The 16,874-nt window shown below is 38.8% G+C and overlaps 1 long non-coding RNA gene across 1 annotated transcript in view; it reads left to right on the top strand.

The window, feature by feature from the left end:
• Positions 1–2: 2 nt before the first annotated feature.
• LOC309660118 overlaps positions 3–16,874 on the top strand; it is a 68,357-nt gene continuing 51,485 nt past the window's right edge. Inside the window, exons 1-5 of the long non-coding RNA XR_014263168.1 lie at positions 3–725; positions 9,001–9,134; positions 11,275–11,364; positions 14,913–15,010; positions 15,137–15,244. This is a non-coding gene — a long non-coding RNA (uncharacterized lncRNA). The remainder of the gene's footprint in view (positions 726–9,000; positions 9,135–11,274; positions 11,365–14,912; positions 15,011–15,136; positions 15,245–16,874) is intronic.

The raw sequence follows: 16,874 nt of genomic DNA, 5'->3' as shown, positions 1-16,874 counted from the left end.
TTGGAAATTCCACATCTTTGCCTGTCCTCTCCGGGGAGGGGCGGGATCAAACTAAGGGCCTGAGGCGGGGCGGCCTGAGGGCTTGGGCCTCGGAGGAGAAAAAGAGTAAAGCTAGGAGTGAGCGGCATAGTATAGCCAGCGTCACCATTTCACGGCGACTGTCCCCCTCTCTACGGCTGTGGCGACCAGAGAGGCCAGAGTACCACTTAAAAAGCCGCGCTGACGTGCCACGGGGACGGCCTCCTTTGCGCCCTCGGATTGGTCCCACCAACCCAGCCTGCGCCCTCTCATTGGTGGGTGGCGCTGTCAGGTGGTGCCGAGCTCTGCCCAGGGCTTGCTGGGAGTTGAAGCAGGAGGAGTTTTCCTGGTTCCCGAGCTCTCGGACCCAGCGGTTGGCGTTTTTTCCTCGGCGCGGCTGAGAGCCTGCGAGTTCCTCTCTGGGCCTCCCAGCTTATTTTAGTTAAGGAGTCACCGAGGCCTAGCGTGCTGGTTACCAGAGCTTCTAGAAGCGGCTTGCCGGCTCCTGGCATTTTCCGGGCCAGACTGGTTATGAGGACGCGGCAGGGAGACTGTTGAACCCAGGTGTAGCGTTGCCTTCGTTCGGCCAGCGCCCGGGAGCTCGACTCCAGATTCCCTGGGGCTGGAGAAGCCGGTGTTTCGTCCGTCGGGGCCAGAGGTGCAGATGGCTAAGGGGTTGTTTGTCATCCAGAATTCTACAGTTTTGTGTAAGAGAAGCAGGGCAAGTTTGTCCGCTGTTTTTCTCAATCAGGGGCAGCCCGTGACCGGTCACAATGGGATAGTGGAAGATGTCAAAGAGGGATAAGTCCTTTGTGGGCTCACAAACTAATGGGAAGATGAACACATCAGGCACTCTTTCCTTCACAGTTTCTTTGTCTTCTTATAGTGTCCTTACGAGTCTCCTGATTTGGCCTTATGGGGGATTTGCTACACCTGGGATCTAGGACCTGTATCTCTAGAATTACAGAAATGGTAACACTGTGGCTCCTTACCCTCCACTTGTTCTCCTTAGCCTCTTAAGCCAGTGTAGGATGTCTGATTATCTATCTCACTGCTTGCTTTGTTAATGACTTTCCCTACTTGATTTGGACCCAATGGGCAACTGTCTCATTGATGTCTTCATTATCCATTTCGTGCTGTAGGCACAGAGCCTGGAGCCTAAGCTTTAAGAAATATGGAATCTGAAACAAACGAACAAAAACTTGACTCTGAAATATGAAAAGAAACTATAAAATAAAAATTGAAATGTTTGGCCATATCCAAAATATAACATGTCAGTGAGTCAAATGCCACTTTTATATGTAAATTACATGTAATTTCCAAAAGTAAGCATGCCTACAAAGGTCTTAAAATAGTCCTTACCTAGATTTCTTCAGCTTCTTGCCCTTCTCCATACCTACTGGCTCAGAATCTGCTTTCTCCTCTCCAGTATGCTGGGATGAGTCACAAAAACTGTGCAGACTTGGGTTTGCTATATATTCTTGCTCTGAACTTCACCTCAACCCTCCCTGATGCCCGGTCATGCTTTGCTTCATCTCTTATTCATGCTCTATCATATTTCCTATGGTAGATGTTCCAAGCTTCTCTTGTTTAAGAAGTGCTTTATAATTTACATGTTTATTATCTTACTTAATCTTTTAACAACTCTCTGAGAAAAGCCTCAAGTTTGGTGGCCAGCCCAAGGTAACACATCTGAGACTTGAACTCTGTCTTATGACGCCATGTTTAAGATTCTAGCCCAACCACCTCTCTACCCTTTCCTTTTCCAGCTTCTTAAGCATTGAATCCTTTATATACTCAGCAGGTAACTGCCTTTAATTAAGAAAAGCAACTCCCTCACTTTTTACTAAAAATATCTATGATTCATCACACCTCCTTTCAGACCTCTCCTGACTGCTTTTCTTCTATTCCAAGTTTAACCCCACAGGACTTTTGCTCTTGATTCCAACCTTTCCTGCCTTCTCAAAACCTTGCTATTCCTACATTTTCAGTCAATCCTTTACTAGCATGTTCTTCTACCAAATCCTCCCTTGACCAGGCTGCCTGTCAACTTACTGACCTTTGTGACTCACCACTACATTTCAGAAGAGTAATCTCACTTTCTGCTTTCATCATGGTCTTCTCATTATCACCATCGCCGCCCATTTTTTTCCTCCCCCAAATAAACTAACTCCTCTTTCCTGTTGAGATTTCTCTTGTTGATCACAAGTGACCATGTCACTGGCCTTTTCTCACTTAGTCTCTTTAGTATTCACCACTGTTATGTACTTCTTCATCCTTAAAACTTGCTTTCCCCCTTTCCTTCTGAAATACCCTCCTGGCCTTCTGGTCTCCTGGACTACTTCTCACGTTCTCCTTCCTCACTAGTTCCCCTTCCTCCACTTTACCTTTTCTTCTTATGCAGATGATCCTCAGATTCACACTTTCAGTACTGACCTCTCTCCTGAGCTTTGGTTACAGCCATCTGTTATAAACCTGTGCTCAAATGTGGCCCCATCACCTTAAGCCCTGCATATCTTAAACTTCATTGAGCTTCTTTATTCACCAAGCTGCTCTTCGAATTTTCCTATTTTATTCTCTCAAGGATATCATCCTTCTCCCTTCTCTCCAGCTTGAAACCTTATAGTGCTCTTGGCCTCCTTTCTCTTTTTCCATATCCAGGCAGATACCAGTTTTTTTCCATCCCCACTGCCAATACCTTACTGTGTAGAATTTTCTGATGATAAGGACATTATCACCCTTACTTCAAGTATTAGACTAGCCTCTGAATTATTCCTGCCCTCCATTTTTTCTCAGTTGAATTTATACAGTTTTTTCAAATTAATTGTAAAAATATGATACAAATCAGTCTTCATTCTAAAAGCTTCAGTAGCTCCCAATCCCCATAGGATAAAATCTGGATTCCTTAACAGATCCATAAAACTTGCCTTTTAGTTTACCTAAACATTGCCAAGAACACTTCTTGGCCTTATCCAATTTTGTCTTCAGAATTCTTCCACCTTTAGTATTTAAATGTACCTTCTCTTTTTCTTTTTTTTAAATTAATTTTTATTGGAGTATAGTTGCTTTACAATGTTGTGTTAGTTTCTACTGTACAGCAAAGTGAATCAGCTATACGTATACGTATATCCCCTCTTTTTCGGCTTTCCCATTTAGGTCACCACAGAGCATCGAGTAGAGTTCCCTGTGCTATACAGTAGGTTCTCATTAGTTATCTATTTTATACATAGTATCATTAGTGTATATATGTCAATCCCAATCTCCCAATTCCTCCCACTTCTTTTTTTAATTGACTTTTTCTTTTTTTTATTGACGTATAGTTGTTTTACAACGTTGTGTTAAATTCTGCTGTAGAGCAAAGTGATTCAGTTATACATGTATATACATTCTTTTCCATTATGGTTTATCACAGGATATTGAATATAGTTCCCTGTGTTATACAGTAGGAACTGGTTGTTTATCCATTCTATATATAATAGCTTACATCTGCTAACTTCAACCTCCCACTCCATCCCTCCCCATCCCTCCCCAACCTATCCTCCCTCTTGGCAACCACAAGTCTGTTCTTTATGTCTGTGAGTCTGTTTGTGTTTCGTAGATAGGTTCATTTGTGTCATATTTTAGATTCCACATATAAGTGATATCATATGGTATTTGTCTTTCTCTGTCTGACTTACTTCACTTAGTATGATAATCTCTAGTTCCATCCATGTTGCTGCAAATGGCATTATTTCGTTCTTTTTTATGGCTGAGTAGTATTCCATTGCATTATATATATGTACTGCATCTTCTTTATCCATTCATCTGTCAGTGGACATTTAGGTTGTTTCCATGTCTTGGTTATTGTGAATAGTGCTGCTGTGAACATAGGGGTGCATGTATCTTTTTGCATTATAGTTTTGTCTGGATATATGCCCAGGAGTAGGATTACTGGATCATATGGTAATTCTATTTTTAGTTTTTTGAGGAACTTTCATTCTGTTTTTCCATAGTGGCTGCACCAACTTACATTTCCACCAACAGTATAAGAGCATTCTCTTTTCTCCACACCCTCTTCAGCATTTGTTATTTGTAGACTTTTTAATGATGGCCATTCTGACCAGTGTGAGGTGGTACCTCATTGTAGTTTTGATTTGCATTTATCTAATAATTAGCAGTGTTGAATATCTTTTCATGTGCCTATTGGCCATTTTCTTCTTTGGAGAAATGTTTATTTAGGTCTTCTGCCCATCTTTTGATTGGGTTGTTTGTTTTTTGTTGTTGAGTTGTATGAGCTGTTTGTATACTTCGGAAATTACAGAGATTTGGAAATCTCTTGTCTGTTGCATCATTTGCAAATATTTTCTCCCATTCCGTAGGTTGTCTTTTCATTTTGTTGATGGTTTCCTTTGCTGTGCAAAAACTTGTAAGTTTGATTAGGTCCCATTTGTTTATTTTTGTTTTTATTTCTGTTGCCTTGGGAGACTGATCTAAGAAAACGTTGGTATGATTTATGTCAGAGAATGTTTTGCCTATGATCTCTTCTAGGAGTTTTAAGGTGTCATGTCTTATGTTTAAGTCTTTAAGCCATTTTGAGTTTATTTTGTATATGGTGTGAGGGTATGTTCTAACTTCATTGATTTTCATGTGTCTGTCCAACTTTCCCAACACCACTTACTGAAGAGACTTTTTCCCATTGTGTATTCTTGCCTCCTTTGTTGAAGATTAATTGACTGTAGGTGTGTGGGTTTATTTCTGAGCTCTCTATTCTGTTCCATTGATCCATATGTCTGTTTTTGTGCCAGTACCATGCTGGGGTTTTTTTTTTTTTTAACCATGCTGTTTTGATTATTGTAGCTTTGTAGTATGGTCTGAAGTCTGGGAGGGTTATGCCTCCAGCCTTGTTTTTTTTCCCTAGGATTGCTCTGGCAATTCTGGGTCTTTTATGGTTCCATATAAATTTTAGGATTATTTGTTCTAGTTCTGTGAAAAATGTCATGGGTAATTTGATAGGGATTGCATTATATCTGTAGATTGCTTTGGCTAGTATGGCCGTTTTAACAATATTAATTCTTCCCATCCAAGAGCATGGGATATCTTTCCATTTCTTTGAATCATTTTCAGTATCCTGTATTAATGATTTATGGTTCTCAGCATATAAGTCTTTCACTTCCTTGGTCAGGTTTATTCCTAAGTATTTAATTTTTTTTTTTGGTGCCATTTTAAAAGATATTGTTTTTTTTACATTCCCTTTCTGATATTTCATTGTTAGTGTAAAGAAATGCAACCAATTTCTGAAACATACCCTTCCTTCTATGTTACGCTGCTTCACACTACTTCCGTGAAACTTTCCCTGTTATTTCAGAGCTCCAGATTTGACTCCAATAGCTCTTCTGCCTCTACTTTTCACTTTTCAGTTTGTGCTACATTCTGGTATTAAACGTTTTTATTTATTATGCATGTATTGATATATGTATATATGTATACATATATATACACATACACACATACATTCTTTGTCTATTGAGATGAAAAACCCTTGGCAACCAATCCTGTGCCTACACAGTAGACATCTAAAGAAGACTTATTAGTGATGAGGCAAATAAATGATCTCAAAGTAGAACAAATGGGATGACCTGCAACCAAGAGTTTTGTGGATAATGCAGACCATAAGTGATATGGGGTGAGATTAAGGGAGAGGATTGTTTAAGGATTCTACTTTCCCAGAGTTAGTTAGTGTTTTGTTCCATGCTCACATACTGCTTCATCTTTCTGGGGACCCCAGGCAGAAAATAGTTACAGGGAAGTGCAGAGTCATGGGATCAGAGGAACGGGACTGATGTAAGTGAGCAGGTCCATTAAGGTGTCTAAGGAGTTTCAGCCCACTCCTGTAGCCCAAGACAGGGAATGTACCGAAGACAAGAAGACTAGGAAGGGAAGATGACCCATCAGGAAACCAGGCAGGTCTGGATTAGACAGTATGCCTGATCATCACCCCCAGCCACGGAGTGAGTGTATAGAAAGTGAACCAGAGAGCCATGTCAGACTTACCTTTCAACATTATAGCTGTTTCTGTCACTCACCATCCTTCCTCCTGCCTTATTTCAGAGCAAGGACAGTCCTTTCTCCTAAGATCTGTGCTCTGAAGCCCAGTCTCAACTGCCTCCTCCTCCTCTCTCTTCATACTTTTTTTTTTTAATTAAATTTAATTTTCTAACTTCATTGAGATATATTTGACATATAATATTGTATAAGTTTAAGGTGTACAACTTGTTGATTTGATACATTTATGTATTACAAAATGATTACCAACATAGCTTAGCTAACACCTGCATCATAACACATAATTACCATTCCTTTTTTGTGGTGAGAACATTTGAGATCCACTCTCTTAGCAACTTTCAAGTATACAACACACTACTGTTAACTGTAGTCACCATGCTGTACATTAGATCCCCAGAACTTATTCCTCTTATAACTGGAAGTTTGTACATTTGATCACCATCTCCTATTTTCCCCTGCCACCTACCCCTAGTAACTACCATTCTAGTCTGTTTCTATGAGTTTGGCTTTTTCAGATTCCACATGTAAGTGATATCATACTTTCTGGTGGATTTTTCTTTCAGCTCATACCCATGCTTCACTCTGTTCTTCTACCCTACAACCTGTCTTGAGCTCCTGATTTTGCTCTGCCTCTTAAAAAGAATAGTCTACACTTGTTTCTCTAATTCTTCTCCTCACATTTTACTCCTAAACAGAGTACAGTCTGGCTTTTCCTCTCACCATTCCCTGAAATTGCTGTTGCCAAAGTCTCTCATAACTTCCCACTTGCTGTATCCAGTGGATACTTTTCAGTTATTATCTATAGAATTTGCTATAGCTTTTGACATTGACAATTTCTTCTTGAAACTTTCCCCTGTTTGGTTGCTATAACACTCTTCTTGATCTTCTCTCCTCTTCCTGCCCCTCTAATCACTCCTTTTCTTTCTCCCTGCGGTATACTACTTCCTCTATGTGGCTTTTAAATGTTGTTATTTCCCAGGGCCCTTTAGCCCCCCTCCACCCTTTAAAAACAAAAACAAAAAAAACTTTTCATCCTCCCTTGGTTGTTGTGGGATTTGGAGGTGAAAGCACCACCCCACTGCAGGGAGCAGCTCCCTCCCTGCTCTTCCTGCTTTACTTCAAATTCTTATCATACTTTGTTTGGATTACGAATTAGTGTCCCTATTTCCAATCCATTCGCTATAATCCTGTTAGAGATCTTTCTGAAACTACATTTTGATCATGATCTTCAGTGGCTATTCAGTACCTTCATTTATTCATCAAATATCATTTAAGCACCTGGAATATGTTTTCCCCAAATGTCTTCGTGGCTTGCTCTCCACTAGAATAATCAATTCTGTGAAGGGAGGGACTTTTGACTCTGTGCCAGGATTTATCATTGTGTAGAACAAGCAAAAATCCCTGCTCTCATGCAGATTATCTTCTAGTAGGGGCTTGACTCTACGTCTGCCAGCCCAGCCAAGTTCATTTCTTGCACTGCCCAACCCTGACCCCAGCATGCACCCTGAGCTTCTGCCTCTTTTATGATTGTACAAGCTACTTGCTCTGCTTAGGACACCGTGATCATCCTCCTTGCCTAGTTAATTCCTACCCATTGGTCAAAGCTCAGTTTTCAGACATCAGCTTCTCTAGGAATCCTTCATTGATCAAGTCTTTATTACGTGCTGCCCTATGTGCTACCCGTGGTACTCTGTGATGACCTCTAATAAGTCTTTAACATTCTGCATTTCAATTTTATACTTGCTTGTCTGTTTCTGCCCTCTGCCCTCACTACACCCCACCCCTCCCACACTAAGAGCAAGGAACAGTGTTTTATTTCTGCATTCCCAACATTGGGCACATGTCTCAAACATAGTATGGTTTAATAAATGTTCCATACATGAATAAATGGCCTAGATTCATGTTTATTTTCTAGGAAATTGATCATAATGATAGGATAGATGACTGGAGAAATTTATTGTTTATTTCAGTAGGTCATTTTTGCTTTCTGATTTTTTTTTTTCCAAGAGCCTGAGTCTTTAGTGCCATCTAGTGGAAGTAGCTGCAATAAAAAGCTATGCTATTGGTAAAGCTTGGACAGTGCACGCTGTTCTATCTTGTTTATTTTGAACAGAGACATAGAAGGTAGAACTTGGTCACATTGCATTATTGGCGCTTTGATTTACATCTAGAAATTCACTGTACCCTGAGATGATTCTAATTGTGAGATCTAGCAAGTATAAATACTCCCTTATAATGGATATTTTCTGATAAATGGGAAACTCCTCAACTTTGAGGTGTACGATGCAATGGCTAGAATGATCTGAGCTTTGAGGCTCTCCTTGTGTAACTGCTTTTAGGTCAGACTGGAAGTAAACAAGAACTAAGTTCCATTATTACTTACCTACCTTTTCAGAAAAAAAATTTTCGCTGTCTTATCCAAGATCTTCTGGCTCTTCTCACTTGACTCCTAATCATCTGACCAAATTCTCTGCCATGACCCCAGACATTCTATAGTTGTTGTAGTCAGGAAGCTGCACCCAATCTTAATTGGTTTGGCATAAATATTAACTATTCTTAGACTATTTATACATTATTGCACACTCTATTCGTATCTTTGTGTAAATTCCTTTGCTATATTTATCATGTAATAAAACTCATTAACCTTTTAAAAAGCATCTGATACATTATATTAAACAAATTAATGTGGATAAATGCTTTGTGATCATATCTCATATAAATTTGTCATCTATATAAAATATACATGATTAAATTAAATCAGTAATAATATAAAGAAAATGGCACATTTGGAGATTGGTGATGATTCTCGTGATTCAAATTAGAGCAGCAGTTGTGCAGTGCTCAGTCTGTTATATTAGAGAATGGATCATAAAAGTCATGCTTTGCACTCTTTATAATGTTGCATTATAATTTAACATATGCTATTTTTTTTCCTCTTAGGATTCTTGTGTGATTTATATTTAATGAGCATGTCAACTTCCAAGATTAATCATGAAAATTTTGATTTGGAAGAGGCCCTTTGTTTGGAATATGTTTGCCCTAGATATCTTCATGGCTTATTCTCTACCAAAATGGTAAGTCTTTGAGGGCAAGGACTATTGTCTATTAAATTCTATGTCTATCCACAGTATCTAGATGCATGCCTGTCCCATAGTTGGACCCCAATAATTATTTATTGAATGGATGTATGAGAAAATTGAGGCGTGGCTAGGTAAAGACAGTGGCTTAAGGTCACACAAGAAGTTAGTGGTAGAACTGGGCAAGAATCCATGTTTTCTGACTCCTGCTCTGTTGAGTGATTCAATACAACACCTCGTCTCTAATCGGTGCTGCATTTAAACCAGGCCCCTGGGTCCCGTGCCCTGGGTCCTTTGCTTTGAAAGGACCCCCTGTGGCCCTTCTCCAGTTACATCCCTTCCCAGGGGCCAAGATATTCTAAGAGTACGTCTCCCCACTACTCTCCACCCCACCCCACCCCCCATTGACACACACACATTCCAGAGGATACTCTAGCTACCAGGGATTCTTGAAATTCCCTGACAGATAGCTGGAAGCCCACTTCCAGGGCCTGTGCTGGCTCTTCTTCGGTTATAGACAGGATAAGTGTGCCTACACCTAGGCCTCAGGAGTGGTAAAGGCCAGCTGTTGTGGGTGGTGGAACTTGATCAAGTTTGTTGGGATAACCACACAAATGTGTGTGAGGCCCCTCTGTTGGGTGGAAGGAGAAGAACAGATCATGGGCTGTTTGCGCCTGTTTCTCCTCTTGCTCATGGTCCCTCAAATGTTAGGGGCAGGCCTACCTCCATAATAAATCTGGTTCTCCCCACATATTAAATGTCATTTAAACCAGCACGAAGTGAATACCTGTATTGTGCCAGACGCTGCGCTAGGCACTTTCAAATGTATTTTCTCATTTATGTGTTACCCTTAGGAAGACTCAGAAGTGACTTGCCTAAGGACCCACAGCTGACTAGGTGCAGAGCTAAATGCATAGCAGTATCTTCAGGAAGAGTTAAATGCTCTATACTTAACAAGACACACACATGCATGTGTATATAATGTAATTATATACATAATTATATATTTTACATATAAATTATAAAAATGTATATAGATCATATATATGCACGTGTATGTACATGTCTGGGGGTGTGTGTGTGTTATATACATATATACGTTGTGTGTATATAGATTGTTTTTTCATTGATAAAATAATGTTTGATAAAGACACGTGAACAATTAAGAAAGTGTAAGTGAATAGTAAATCTCCCATGCCACACCTTGAGTCAGAGACAACCAATTAACTTTTCTGTTGTTGTTGTTGTTAAAGATACTCATATATTTTAAAACTTACCACCAACAATTTTTGAACTTTTTTTATTTGGGGATCTTTAGATATAAGCTGTGTACAAGAGGAGAGAAAAGTATAACACAGCCCCAAGTACCCATCATTCAGCTTCACCAGTTAATGGCATTCTGTCATTCTTATATATTTCTCCAACTTTTATTATCATTTTTCTTTGTCGGAGTATTTTAAATCAAAGCCCAGGTAATCATGTCATTTTATTAAATTATATTAAGATACTTATTTGAAAAGCTTTAGATATAAAGATGGAAAAATTTTGACTTTTCATGTAGACTTTTTAGTTTTAAAAATGCCACATAGGGCTTCCCTGGTGGCGCAGTGGTTAAGAATCTGCCTGCCAATGCAGGGGACACGGGTTCAAGCCCTGGTCCAGGAAGATTCCACGTGCCGCGGAGCAACTAAGCCCGTGCGCCACAACTACTGAGCCTGCACTCTAGAGCCCGCGAGCCACAGCTACTGAGCCCACGTGCCACAACTACTGAAGCCCTCGCGCCTAGAGCCCATGCTCCACAACAAGAGAAGCCACCGCAATGAGAAGCCTGCGCACTGCAACAAAGAGTAGCCCCCGCTCGCCACAACTAGAGAAAAGCCGCATACAGCAACGAAGACCCAACACAGCCAAAAATAAAATAAATAAATTTATTTAAAATAAAAAATAAAAATAAAAATAAATAAAAATGCCATATACAGTTAAATACCAGTTTTATATATTTATTTTTAAATTTCTTCCTTTATTTGAAAGAGGACTCAGATGGGAGTTAGACCTTTAATAATGATTTTTGTAACTATAAATAAAGCTTACATGATATGTGTGCATTCTGCTTTATGTCATGCTCTTTTCTTTGCAGGATTCTGTGCGACTGCCCTTTTATTTTGTTATAATTGGTCCACTTTCTGGTTTTTTCCTTTCCCTTCATTTGGAAGAGCTGTGAGAAATGGTAAGCAAATAAATGCTTTTTTTCCTCATTCCTGTGAGTGATAGAACTTGAAAGTGATGAATATGAAAAGGCAGACTGATTTAACATAGCGCCTTTTCTAATTCAAATGACAGCTAACTTTTCTGAGCTAAAGTGCACCCACATCTTGGCAATAGCATTTAGAGCATGAGTAGATTATAATGTTTCATGGCATACAGAGAGGTCTGTACATTAGTTCCAGGAATGTTGCTAGGAAATATAAATAAATAATGTTTCTAGTTGCAAGGAAATATAAATAATCCCAACCAACTGAGGCAAAGCCTAGTTATTTATTTCCATAATGACAAAAACTACTTTTATTTTAAGTACCTATTTTCTAGGTAGCATTTAAATCTGCTGTGCATTTTAATAAATTCTTCATTTTCTTGCACAGTGTACAGGACTTGAAAGCTTTTTCTCCTGTTATTAATGAGGAGTACACCTAATATTAATGAGGTATTTTCAGGAAACTCTGGTGTGATAAATTCCTTCTGTTCTTCAGTGTTCCATGCCTCTCTTTTAGACAGAGTCCCATAAAAAATAATCTTTGGAGTGATACTGTCTGGAGGGCTGGAGTGGGGAGGGGACTCTCTGGCAAGATGCTCCTGAATATCTATATGAGAGGAGCTGAGAGCCAGCAATCTGGGTGGAAAGAAAATTCAAAGGGTTGTTTGGAAGCTGCAGTTGCAGAGCAAAACACTTTTTCCTTGTATATGTATCCAGTGTGGCTTGGTGCTGCCACTGCTTTAGACTTACGCTATCCAGTGTGGGAGCCACTAGCTATAAGTGGCTTTTGAGCACTTGCAATGTTGTTAATATAAATTAGAAATGGTGTAAGTGTAAAGTACGTGCTGGTTTTCAAAGATTTATTATGAAAAAAATGTAAAATATCTCATTTAATAATATTTTATCTTGATTGCACATTAAAATGTTATATAATATGTATTTTAAATATAGACTATTTTTTAGAGTAGTTTTAGATTCACAGCAAAATTGAGCAAAAACTGTGGAGAGTTCTGTATGTCCCCCCCACCGCCAGCCTCCCTCACCATCAACACCCTGCACTAGGGAGTTACACTTGTTATAACTGATTAGTCATAATTGATACAAATTATCACCCAAAGTCCATATTTACATTAGGGTTTACTCTTGGTGTTGTACATTCTATAGGTTTTGACAAATGTATAATGACATGTATCCACTATTACAGTATCATACAGAATAGTTTCACTGTGCCCTACTTGTTTATCTCTTCTCCCCAAACCGCTAACAACCCCTGATCTTTTTGACTATAGTCTTGCCCTTTCCAGAAAGTCATACAGTGAGTAGCCTTTTCAGATTGGCTTCTTTCACCTAATAATATTCATTTAAGATTCTTCCATGTCTTCATGGCTTGATAGCTCGTTTCTTTTTAGCACCGAATAACATTCCAATGTATGAAGGTACTACAGTTCATTTATCTAAAAGTGATAATATTTTAATTAAAATCTATTAAATAAAATCTATTATTAAATTTATTTTCACTTGTTTCTTTTTTACTTTTTAAATGTGGCTTCTAAAATAAAATTACATAGACTGCTGACATTAAATTTCTACTGAACAGCACTGCTCTAGACTGTGGTAAAACAGTGTTACTGGTAGAGTTTTTCTTCAATACAACATTCTCATTCAAACACCTGTCTAAGTTTCTCTGCCTCCTACGAAGAGCATTCTCCTTCTCCAGCACTTGCCTTGATTAGGTCCCTCTTTTGTCCCCAAACTACTTGGGATTGCAATGCTCCTCCCCTAACCCCTCCCAACAGGGACTTATGTTATTTAATTCATTTTGTCAGGACCAGATGATAATTGACTTATTAGGTCTTTTACCACCATACTAGGTTCTCTGGAGCATATAAATACGGGGTCTATGGCCAAGTGGCTTACAATCAAAAAACATTTTCTTAGAAGAACTGAAATAAAACATTAGGAGTTAACAACTTTTTTGTTAGAAATCTTAGAGTTTATCTTCATTTATATAAGTGATTCATATAATAATATTGTTTCTAAAAACTAATTGAAATAGGAGTTTATAATCTGATTTATTCCTCTTTTGTGTTCTCAGTGGTAGTGACATTGCCTGTAAGTGGGCAGTTTTTTCATTCTTGGGGTATAAAAAAATCTTACTCTTTAATGTATAAAGAGAGAGAGAGAGAGAGGGACCAGATATATAGTATATCTGTATATTAAAATTTCCTGAGGGAGGCAATTAGAAAATAAATGTCTGAAAATGTTCCTTAGGGGGTTGGTCACGAAAAACAGTTTGAGACACACTGGTTTACTGGACTAGGTATTCTTAGAGTATGCATACTCTAGAGTATGCATAAGAATGTTTTTATAACCAGTTAATCTCCAAAGTTTCCAAAGAGTGGAGAGGACGAAAAAATAGAGGAAAGATAATTGAAAGATGTACATTTATAGGTTGGGGGAAAAGGAGCATCTCAAGAATGTTAGAATTCTCTACCACTAACTGATTATTAACATTTTGCCAAATTAATTAGTTCATTCATTCATTCTCTTCCTCCACCCCAACCCATATCATCTAGGTGAACAGAATATAGACACTCATTGCACTATTTTCTCAAGTGTTTTCTAGGTGTGAACATTTTTGAAATAAAAGTTGGGGTTAAATGCTATCATCTCCACATCCTATCTCTATCACTCCTGTACCCTAATTCTACATTGGGGCCCTATTGAACCACAGTTTCTTGGTAACATGTTTTCTTTCACCTTTGGTCTTTTGCATGCATTGCTCCCTCTGCCTGGAGATATCATCTGGCCTCCCCATCTTCCTTCACACACAGCCTTTCCCTGGATAACTCCCAGAAGTCTTCTAAGGTTTAACTTCCTCCAGGAAGCCCTCCCTGACTACTCAGCACCACTCAAGCCTAGGTTAAGAGTCCTGCATTTATTCCCTTTCTTGTGATTGTCCTTATTATTGCCCTTGCCATGTAGTATTATACCTGTGCATTAAACTTAATCTGTCTTCATTGCACTGTGAGTTCCTTAAAGGCAAGGATTATGATTTATTTTATTCATCTTTTTGTCCTCTGTGGTTATTATGGGGCCTCACACAATATTTATTAAATAAAGCAACAATTAATTTTTCTATGAAGTGCATACTTGTTTTATATAATTCCATTTAAAAGGAAAAAAAAACCAAGAAATAAAGTCTTGATGTTTTATTTATCTTATAAAGCTTTACTGCTGATAACAGTATAATTTCAGGTTAGATTTTTATAAGTATTAAATATAGCTCCCAGAGCCCCATTGTTACCCCTGTAAAACTCTTGGTGAAATGTCCCTGACAATCCCAGGAGAAATTGGTTTGTTATTTCTCTCAGCTTCAACAGAACTGTCTTTCTGCCTCTGTATTATAGCATTCCGGGGGTGGGGTGGGGTGGGGAGATACCAAGATAGGAAGTTTGGAGTTTGGTGAGAGACTTATGAGTGATACTAAGCATTTTTCCTTACATCTGTATCATTTTTTATAGTTTACAGTGCACTTATTCCTCACAAAAGCCCTGTGAAGTAGACATTATTAACTCCTTTTTAAGGATGCTGCTAATAAAAGCCAGAATGTGTTATGAAGGTAAGAGAGTCTCTTTTTTTATTTTCTAGACTTTAGGCATTTCCCCCAAATCTGGGGTCCACTAATTTTAAATCTACAGCACCTTACCAAATTCTGCCAACTTCTCTTTTGTATAATATTGTGTAGGTACAACCCAAGCTGCAACTTCACTCTTCAGCAGCAGGAACTACTCTCTAACGAATGATGTACTCCAGATTGAAAATTCCTCAAGTGAAATGCTTGAGATTAAGTAAGGTCAGTTGTTTTTCTAACTTATCAAATCTTTGGGTATATAATTCTATATATTTACCCAGGATGAAGGCTATGATTGCAGCTGTGTGTGCAGCGGACAGAGACTGGAAAGGGCGTGCACAGACATAGTGATCATTATTAGGGTGGTGGGTTTAGGGGTAATTTTTTCTCTATAAGTTAAAAATTGTATATAATTTTTAGAGTAGGTACATACCCAAGGTTTTTTTGCACATTAATTAAGGAAGCTAATAGCCACCCATTTTGAATCTTATTAGATTCTTAGCTAATTTAACTCACTCGTTGAGCAGCCATTTTCCCTCTGTCTTTCCATCTCCCATCAAGAAATCTCCCTCCCTCTCCTCTCAATAACATGCATAGTACTCTGCCAGAATCATTGGATCAAACCACAGCATCATGCCACATTGACTGGGAAAGACTTGTTCCTCTATTTCTTAACTCTGTCGTTCCTCTGTTGTGAATCAGGCCTAATGAATTCTTGCTTTTCTCCTCCTGAAGCAAATTACTTTGTTCAGAAGAAGTCAGTCTTAAATTCTGCCATGCCTCAAAGGGGTGGTTCTTGGATCAAAAATCAAAAATTAAAATGAAACTGGAGGCAAGAGGATTCGTTTAGAGGCTGGGCAATTGTTCACTTACGAGAAGATGCTGAATTAGGCAGGAACAATATGGATGAAGAGGAGTAGATGGATTATAGAGGCATTTTGGGAGTGTAATTGACAAGAATTGATGACAAATTAATAAGGATGTGTTAGGGATCAAAGATGACTCTTGAGACCTCTAGCTTGGATGACTTAAGTAGATACTACAACTCACAAGAATGAGTTTGTTTTGGATATGTTTAGAATGAAATAACTTCAGATGGAGGTACTCAGTCAATAGTTGGGAACATGTCTGTATCAAGAGAAAGTGATGAAAACTGGAGATAAAAATTTGAGAATTATCAGATTTTTTTTGTAACTGCCAAAAATGTATGTGATCTTTCAGTTAAAATGACCCTCTTCCTTTGGTGTAAATTACATCTGCTCCATAATATATGTTTGCGACATCTTTACTATTTTCATACTGTTAATGATAGGATTCTGGACCATCGTTTGCCCAGAGAGCAATTGCGTATCTGAAGCAGAGAGGAAAGTCAAAGGGAAGGAATTGATCATTTAGTGAACTCAGAAGCTATCTATGTTCTGGGAATAAGAGACTGTGGGTGGTCTCCAAATGACAAGAGAACTTAGAGATCCACTTTCATGGCCCTTTCTGGCAGTCTAACTCCAGAGGGGTTTTTTTTGTTTTTGTTTTTAAATCACAGCTTGGGTCCTAATACAAATCTGAGCAGAGTCCTGTAGGCCTCTTCTTTCCACACCTGGCAGGGAGCTGGCTCAGTGTGGCCACACCGTGTGAAAGCTCTTAAACAAAGTTGGTCACTCTTTGTGCTGCCATTTCAACTGACCAGTAGTCCAATGACATTTATACATACTGAGGATTGCCTGACCCTCCCTACAATGGCTGATAGATAGGTAATGTGATTATTCTTTTTCCTTGACTGAGCAGGCTGTACCTGTGGAGGGCCCTGGAAGCCCTTGACAGGAGAATGACCTAGTACAAGCTTCTGAGCTTTGGA

The sequence above is a fragment of the Balaenoptera physalus genome, assembly GCF_965194825.1.
Source record: "Balaenoptera physalus genome assembly, chromosome: 1".
Lineage (NCBI taxonomy): Eukaryota > Metazoa > Chordata > Mammalia > Artiodactyla > Balaenopteridae > Balaenoptera > Balaenoptera physalus.
Note: the sequence above shows the minus strand (reverse complement) of the source record. Positions and strands in the feature narration are given on the sequence as shown.